The sequence below is a fragment of the Trichosurus vulpecula genome (assembly GCF_011100635.1).
Source record: "Trichosurus vulpecula isolate mTriVul1 chromosome X unlocalized genomic scaffold, mTriVul1.pri SUPER_X_unloc_2, whole genome shotgun sequence".
NCBI lineage: Eukaryota > Metazoa > Chordata > Mammalia > Diprotodontia > Phalangeridae > Trichosurus > Trichosurus vulpecula.
The window spans coordinates 2,375,487-2,385,171 of NW_023494378.1; positions in this window are offsets into that span (position 1 = coordinate 2,375,487).

Here is a 9,685-nt window from a genome sequence, read left to right on the forward strand (position 1 = left end):
AGGTTTATCTAGATCTGAGAGGGTTCAATTGAGGTCCCTTACTATTTATTTCTTCCTGTAACTCATTTAACTTTTCCTTTAAGAATTTAGATGTTATGCCATTTGTTGTATATATGTTTAGTATTGATGTTAATTCATTATCTATGGTACCTCTTAGCAAAATGTACTTTCTCTTTTACTTAGGGCAATTTTTGTTTTTGCTTTATCTGATATCATAATTACTATCCTTGTCTTTTTTACTTTTTTACTTTAGCTAAAGCAAAATAGCTTCTGCTCTAGTCCCTTATTTTAACCCTGTATATACAGGCAGTTCTTACTTTATGCAAGTGGACCTGTTCTGTGAGGAAGGGAGGGAGGGAAGAAGGGAGGCAGGAAAAGAACTGCACACTTGTAGAGGGAGGCAGCTGGCACATGGTTCAAAGACATATAAGGGCCAAGGACAGAGAAGCAAGAACAGGAGGAGGAACACATGGGGAATGGGGCCAGCTATATGGGGGCCTGGCTGGAACTGAGAGGAAGAACACACAGAGGGTAGACATGTGGGGGCCAGACATAGACACAGATAGGAGAGGATGGGTGATATGCAGGGGCTGGGGACAGACACGTGGTACTCAAGCACAGGCAGACAGGAAAGAGACACATGGAAGCTGAAACAAGGCAAAGGTCTCTTCTTTGGGCACTGGAGGTCTTAAGCCAAGACCTCATCCAATGGTGGTGGTCTTCATTCTTTCATTTTTAGTAGGTTTTTTTCTTAGATTGTATGTTTTTTTTTTGTGGTTGGGGTGAGCGGCCAAGGAGCACTGAGCTGAGGGGCAGGAGTGGGGAGAACACAATACTATACAGTAAAATTAACATAGATTTTTTTTTTGGAATACAGATTTCTTTCAGAATTCTTTACCTAAAGTCAAATTTGCATAAAGCAGATTTACACAAAGTCAGAACTGTATATTTTTTGTTTCATGATGGTTTCTTATAAACAATATATTTTAGATTCTGATTTCTTTTTTTTGTTGTTTTTCAGGGGCAAGGCAGGGCAATTGGGGTTAAGTGACTTGCCCAAGGTCACACAGCTAAGCTAGTAAGTGTATCAAGTGTCTGAAGCCAGATTTGAACTCAGGTCCTCCTGACTCCAGGGCCGGTGCTCTACTCACTGCACCACCTAGTTGCCCCTAGATTCTGATTTCTAATCCATTCCTCTATGTTCTTCCATTTTCTGTGTGAGTTCATCCCATTTATATTCATAGTGATGATTGCTATTTCCTTCCATCCATATCTCTTATACTTTGCCTTCTCTTTTTCCCAACCCCTCTTTTAGAGCCTGTTTTGCTTCTGACTAATGCTGCCCTTATTCAACTTTCCCCTCCCTCTTATTCCTCTCCTTTTTATTAATTCATTTCCCTCCTATTTCCCTGTTGCCTAAGATATATTTTTGTACCCAGTTGTGAATTCTTACCTCCTTTAGCCAGTTCACATGAAAGTGATGTTTAAATGTCATCTGCTGCCTCCCACTGCCCTCTCCTCATATTTTTGCACAACCCATTTATATGAAATAATGCCCCCATTATTCCTCTCCCTTCCCCCTTTTTTCAGTGTGTTTCTCTTCTCCATCCTTCCCATTATTCTTTTGAGATGATCAAAACATGATAGAATCACTCTCAGTTCTTGTGGCTAATTCCTCTATAATTCATCATGATTGAGTTCTTAGGGGTGATATGTGTCATCTCTCCATATAAGAATGTAAACAGTTTAACTTTGTTTAGTCTCTTATCATTGCTTACTCATATTTACTTTTTTGGCTATTGTTGCTTATCTTGAGTCTTTTGTTTGTATGTCGAATTTTCTACTCAGCTGCACCTCCCCACCCCACCCCACCCCGAATCCCCCATAGGATTATGCTTTGTTTTGCTGGTTGGTTATTTTTTTTTCATTGTAAGCCTAGTTCCTTCACCTTCTGGAATATTATATTCCAAACTCTCTGTTTCTTTATGGTGGTGGATACTAAATCTTTTGTGATCCTGACTGTGGCTCCTTGGTACTTGAATTCTTTTTTTTCTGTATGCTTGCATTATTTTTTCCTTGACCTGGAAGCTCTGGATTTTGACTCTAATACTCCTGGGAATTTTCTTTTGGGGATTCCTTCAGGAGGTGACTTGTGAATTATTTAAATTTATACTTTTCTCTGGTTTTCATATATCTGGAGAGTTTTCTTTTTTGAGTTCTTGAAATAAAGTGTCTAATCTCTTTTTTATGTTCATGGATTTTGGGTAATCCAGTGATTCTTAAATTATCTCTCTTTGATCTGTTTTCCAGCTGAGTTGTTTTTCCTATGAGATATTTCACATTTTCTTTTATTTTTTTTTCAGTCTTTTGACTTTGTTTTATTATTTCTTGATGTCTCATGGTGCCATCAGCTTCCATATGGCCAATTCTAATTTTCAAGGAGTTATTTTCTTCATTAAGGCATCGTGCCTCTTTTTCTAAGCTGTTAATTCTCTTTGCATATCTTTCTTCCTTAGCTCTTGCTTTTTTTCCCATTTTTTCCTCTACCATTCTTATTTGGCTTAAAATATTTTTTGCTCTTTTAAAAACTCTTTTTAAAAACACTTTCTTTAACTCTTTTAGGAATCTGTGGTATACTTGTGTCTATTGACTTTTTCTTTGAGGTTTTACTTGTAGATATTTTGAAGTCATTCTCTTCTCTTGAACTTTGTCTTGAGCTTCCCCATCACTGTAGGAGCATCTCTTTATAGTTGGGTTATTTTTTCAGTTGTTTGCTTGTTCCTCCAGCCTGCTTTTTGACTTTGGACTTTATGTTAGAGCTGGGCTCTGTGCATTTGTGGCTGAGTGTGGGGGTGAGGGTGGAGAGGATGTCTTCCCTGGAAGCTTTTTGTGCTCCAAAAGTGGGGTGATCTGGGATGAGGTTTGTTCTCTGCCCTCCTAGTCTGTGCTCTGCAAGTTCCTCACCCAGATTTAAATCTACTGACTTGTCCCTGGTTGGAGGTTTCAGTAGACTGTTTCTGGACTCAGTCACTATCAGCTCACTGTGAGGCCCTGCAAGTTCAGGATTACTAAATTGCAGGCTCCTCTTTGTTCTGGGACTTCTACCCTGGTTATTTCACTGGAAGCTTATGGTATTAATCTAAAGGCTAGAAATGGGTCACAGTTCCAGCTTCTGGGATCAGAGGCACAGAGCTGTTATTTATTTCCAGAACTTCTTCCTTGCTCGGTACACATCTAAGGCTAGCTACTGCTTCTCTCCATTCTGGACCTGTGACCCCACAGCAGGGTAGTGAGGCACAGAGCTACCAATGGCATGTGTTCTTGCATGCAGAACTTAGTCAGGGATTCCCTGGGATCTCATTCTGCCCTTGGTGCTTCCTGCCTTGGTGCCTTCTTTAAGTCTCTGGATGCTGGAATGTTGCCCATTACCACATACACTCCTGGCCACTCCCTGTCCCCAGTGTCCAGAGACCTCTCTGTCTCCCTAAGCTTCCCTGGCCTGGAAAAATGACTCACTATTACTTTTTCTCAGATCTCCTGAGAATTTAACCTAGTATATTTTCTAGATCTTTGCTGAGGAGGTTTGTTGGGTGAGGTAGGCTAAAATACTTCTCACTCCATCGGCTTGACTTCACCTCACTCTCACTAACTAATCCTCAAACTCTCTCTACCTTTCTATTGCCTTCAAAGATGACTATGTTTCTCCCATCCTGGAAAAAACTCTCACTTGATACTTCCACCCCCACTAGCTATTGTCTTATATTTCTTCTGCCCTTTGTGGCTGAACCCCTGGCATTTTGTGGTGCCTCCACTTCCTTTCCTCTCTTCTTAACTCTTTGTAATTAGATTTCCAAATTCATCATTCAACTGAAACTGCTGTCTCCAAAATTACTAATGATCTCTTAATTGCGAAATCACTGATATTTTCTCTTTTTTGTAAATTTTTTATTCATTTTAAACTTAAATACAAAACCAGAAAAGAAAAAAGAACATTTCCATGTACGCAGCAGAACATAGGAGAGGATTCAAAATAAAACAATACATTTCCATTTCAAGAAAACCTATGTAATAAATACTATCCATTGTTTTTAAAGCTACCCAGCTTTTCTTTGCTTCCTTCTAGGCTTTCTTTTTTATCTGATCTGTACTTTTTACTTTACTTTTTTCCCCTTCTTCTCCTATCCTGCCCTAAAAAAGACTACAATTAAAGGCAGATGTATATATCCATATAAGTATACATAGATATCTATAAACATAAACATATACACACTCATATACATATACGTAAAACCACACTATGCATATTTCCACTCGTCATCTCTTTCTCTGGAGGTGGATAGGATCTTTCTTCAATGGTCCAGATCTTTCCATGTTTTTCTGAATTACCCAGCTTATCACTTCCTATACCACAGCAATATTCGAACTCAATCACATTCTATCCAAGAAATTGTTCATGAAAGTTTCTTCACAATTTTCTGCACTCTTTCTGTTCTTGGTTACATTGATTTTATTTATACAAGAAAATTTTAATTTAAAATAATCAAAATTATCCATTTTATACTTCAACAATGCTCTCACCTTATAATATAGTTTAAGGTCTGATACTGCTGAATCTGCCTCCTTTACATTTCTCCCCACCCCCATTTCTTTGAAATTTCTGGCCTTTTTTTCTTCCAATGAACTTTGTTATTATTTTTTCTAACTCAGTAAGATAATTTTTTTTTGTAATTTAACTGGGATGGCATTGAAGAGATAGATTAGGTAAAATTGTCATTTAAAAAAATATTGGTTTACCCACCCATGAACAATAAATATTACTCCAATTATTTAAATCTAACTTTTATTTGTAGCACCTGTATCTGTTTTGGCAGGTATACTCTCAGGTATTTTATATTGTCTAGTTATTTTAAATGGTCTAAAATAATATTAAATAATATTGGTGTGACATAGTGTCATTTCTTTATTTTTCTCTTTTAATGAAATCTATTTTAGCTTTAACTTTGAGATCATGATTACTACCCCAGCTTTTTTACATAAAAATTCTGCTCTAGCCCTTTATTTCATCTTTGTGTTTTTATTGTGTTTCCTGAAAGCAACATATTGTTAAATTAAAATTTTTAATCTGCTATCCATGTACATTTAATGGACAAATTCATCCCATTCAGATTCTAAACTATAATTACTTGTTGTGTATTTCCTTCCTTCCTATTTTTCCTCACTATCCTTCTCACCCTATTTACCCTATCCCTCCTCACTCCTCCAATTTACTTCTACCTGCTACCTTGCCCTCCTATTCCTTAACCTACCCACCCTTCCAAGAATCCATCCCTTATCTTCTCCCCCCCCACCCTATCCCCTTGACCTCTTGTTTGTTTCTGAATTTAGGAGACTTTTATACCCTTCTAGATACATATGTTTTTCCCTCTTTAACCCATTCCCAGCGAGAGTAGCACTACCTGCAATCCCCCCACTAGCTTCTTCTGTATCAATTTTTCCTTTTATGCCTCATTTGTATGAGATAATTACTCCTTTTAAATCTCTCCCTAGTTTTATTTTTTTGTTTTAGAATTACCCCATCATACACAGTTCAGCCCAAGTCTTTCTTTCAAACTACCCAAATAATGATGACAGTCATAAGAGCACTGATAACATTTCCACATGTAAGAAGTAAACAGTTTGACCTTATTGAGTCCCTTATAATTGGTCTTTAATGTTTATCTTATATTTCACCTGGATCTTATATGTTGAATTTTCCCTTAAATTCTGCTGTTTTTGTCTCAGATACCTGAAAGTCTTTGAGTTCATTAAATATTCCCACCCCTTTTTTTATTCAGGATTATACTTTGTTGGGTAAGTTACTTTTGATCGTAACCCCAGCTCTTTTGCTCTATGAAATATAGTATTCTAAGACCTATGGTCCTTCAACGTGGTAGCTGGTGGTCTTGTGTAATCCTTATTGTAGCCCCATAATAAAAATATATATATTTATATATATTTTTTTCCTTGTTGCTTGCAATATTTTCTCCTTAACCTTGGAGCTTTGAAATTTGGCTCTGATATGCCTTTAAGTTTTCCTTCTGGGGTCTCTTTCAGGTGGTGATCAGTGGATTTTTTCTATTTCTGCTTTGTCTTCTTGTTCTAGAACTTCAGGGCAATTTTCCTTGATAATTTCTTATAATACTTTATCAATATTCTTTTTATTTTTTTAATTGTACCTTTCAGATAGTTTGACTATTCTTATATTGCCTCTCCTTGTTCATTTCTCCAAATCATTTGTTTTTCTGATGAGTTGTTTCACACTCACTTCTAGTTTTTCATTCTTTTGATTTTGTTTTATTATTTCTTGGTGTCTTATAATGTCATCAGCTTCCTGTTGCCCACTTCTAATTTTCAAGAAATTATTTTCTTTCTTAAGTCTTTGATTATTTCCGATTGGTTGACTTTCTTTTCATAATTTTCTTGATTTTCTTGGGTTGCTTATTTTTTTTTTCTAATTTTTCCTTGATCTCTCTTATTTGATTTTGAAAGTCTTTTTTAAAGTTCTTCTAAAAACTCTTTTTGTGCTTGGGACCATTTGACATTTCTCATTGAAAAAGGAATGGCTTTTTTAGCTCCACTATCTTCCTCTGAATATGAACAAAGATCTTCTCTATCCCCATAGTAGCTTTCTTTCTTTTTTCTTTTTTTAATTAATTTATTTATTTTTAGTTTACAACATTCAGTTCCAGAAGCTTTTGGGTTTTAAATTTTCTCCCCCTCCCTACCCCCTCCCCAAAATGGCATACAATATGATATGTGCTCTACATATACATTCATATTACACATATTTTCACATTAGTCATGTGAATTAGAATTAGAAGAATTAGAACCAATGGAATGAAGCACGAGAAAAGAAACCAAAAAAACAAAACAAAACAAAACAAAACAGAGAGAGCAAATAGTATGTTTTGATCTGCATTCCATAGTAGCTATGTTCTTTCTCCTTTGCTTACTCATTTTTATTTTTATTTTGTTTTTAGCAGCTATTAATATAATCAAGTTCTAGTCCTGAGGTATGGTAAGCCTCAGGTTTTCTTACCGTTGTTTTCTGGGCTCTGTCCTGGGGCCCCACCTTGGGCACTTCTCTCCTTCCCTAGGCCACAGCTAGGGACCCTGTCCATGCTGTCCCACAAATGCTCTTGGTCCTTCTTGTGGCTTCAAACTACAGCTGTCCTCTCTACCGTGGAACTGGAACCAGGGACTCTGCTCTCCTGCAAATGCCCACAACCCTGTCCCTGCCCTTCTGCTGCCCCACTCACCAGGTGTGTACTAGCTCCTTCTCCTCTGTAGCTGCAGCATCAGGTCAGCAGAGCTGTGCTTGGTGTCCCTTAACAGTGGAAGACCCTTCAATCTTCTCCTACTCAACCATTGGACTTCCCCCCACCCCACCCCCACCCCCACCCCCACCCCCATCCCCACTGTCTGGGAGGTGAAAGTTCCTGAGGCTGAGTTTGCCTCCCAATCCCCAGCTGCTCCCAGGGATTGTTTGTTGATTCCCCAGAACTGGCCTGGAGGTGTTTACATTTCACTCAGTCCAAACCTCTACCCCTCTGGAAGTTAAGTCTTTCCTGCGGTCTTCTCAAGTTGTCTTAGGAGGACAACTGTTTTGCCCCACTCCTGTTTATTCCTGCTGCTCTGTGTTCTTTCTGAGGCAGTGTTCTGTCTTTCTTTTTTGTGGAGGAAATTTGGAAAGCCAAAAGTTTTCTGACCTACCGCTCCATCTTCCCAGAATCCTCTCCCACTGATATTTTCTCAATCCTCATCCTTCTTGACTTTGGTACTTGTGATTTTTGAAATATATTGTTTGATGTTATAATTATAATAAGGCTCCAATATGGAGTCACTTAGGCTGTGTTCCTAATGTCCATAAAACATATAGGCAATGGCAGGCAGTTTTGTGCTTTCCCGCTGTTTTGACCAATTTTAACCCTGTGTTAAGCAGTTAGTGATCACGGCGTCTGATTGGATAAAAATATTGGCTGCTGCAACTACTCCTTTTCTGCTTCAGATAGCCAACTCAAACCCTCACTCAATTTCTGCTCCTGATAAATAAATTCTCCCCACTCAAGCCTGGTATCAATAAGTAACCCTGAGGACTTCTCCACCACATATGTGTCTGTTTTGGAATGTCCCTTCCCACATCTGGCATCGATTACTTATTCTCAACTAAGCCCATATCTCAAATCCCTGCTCAAATCTCAATTTTGAACATATACTTTCCCCAATGCAACTCCCTCTGCTTAGACTGCATGAGTTTCTTGCAATGTTGGGCTGAACCTCTGTCTGTATTGCTATATAGGTTGTGTGTATATGGTTGGGGTTTTTGGGGGGCGTCTGCTTGCTGTGCCACATAGTAATAAAGCTCATGTTTATGCTAGCTTCCCAAGTACCAATTTTCTGCAAATCGTCAAACTCAAGTCTTTACTTTAATCCAGACTTTGAAGCCAGATAAGGTAACCTTTATGTAGCCTTGCACACTGTTGATTATCCTCTTTTCCTTCATAATCAGTTCTCCCTAGGTTTTTGCAATACTGTTCTCTCCTGATTCTCCTTCTACCTGTCCGACCTCTCCTCTGTCTGCTTTGCTGGATCTGATCAGGTGCTTGTGCTGGACCCCAGCCCTAGGACCATACCTCTGCCCAGCCCAAAGATCCTATCTCTGGCAATAACTCATGAGTAGGCCCAGTGAGGGAACCTATCTCTCCCTGTTACACAGGACTGTCTTGTACCAGCAGAACTATCATGTACTGATTCCCACAGCTACCATATACAATTCAGAAGTCAAGCCATAGACATCAACTCTATCTGGCTATAGATGTACAGACCCCTTAGAACCACTCCCCTACCCCAGGCCATGCCAGTAGTGAATGATGCCTGTGTCCAAGGCACAGAAACTGTATGGTCACCACCTAATTAACATACTTGGCACACCACTCACTGAATCTTTCTTATATGAGCTTTAGCATCACTCCTGTTAGATTTTGAGTTCCCTAAGGAGCTCTGCCCACCATATTAGCATTACAATAAATCTTTTGCCACTTGACTGGAAGACTGCTTGAGTCCTCAAATTCTTTCCAGACAACTCTGCCCTGAACCTTGGTATTTTGGAGTCCCTGCACCCCTAAACTGCATCATTTTTAAAAATTTTTTTGGAAGGGGTAAGGCAAAGCAATTGGGGTTAAGTGACTTGCCCAAGGTCACACAGCTAGTGAATGTGTCACATGTCTGAGGCTGAATCTGAACTCAGGTCCTCCTGACTCTAGGGCTGGTGCTCTACTCACTGCACCACTTAGCTGCCCCTAAACTGCATCATTTAATGCCACCCAACACAAGGCATGTCTGAGATCTCAAGCCCTCTCCTAGTCAAGGTAAGCCTCTTCCCCTTGCCCTGTAGTTGGGTCATCCTACAAGCACCTAGGAAGGTTTGTTGGAACTCTGGATTGAGCTTGCCAGAGCCCTACAAGAGGCCCTTAGCAGAATTCCCTCTTGACAAGGGATGCCTTGTTTTGGCAACACATGTGGTCATTTCCCTCTCTGGGACACCAGTAGAGGTATGCCTTCAGGCACTTATCGATTTCCCTTTGTCTCTAAGGTATACAGGCAAAAAGATGGGCCAATTTGCTCTTAGGTTACAGCACTGGAAAAA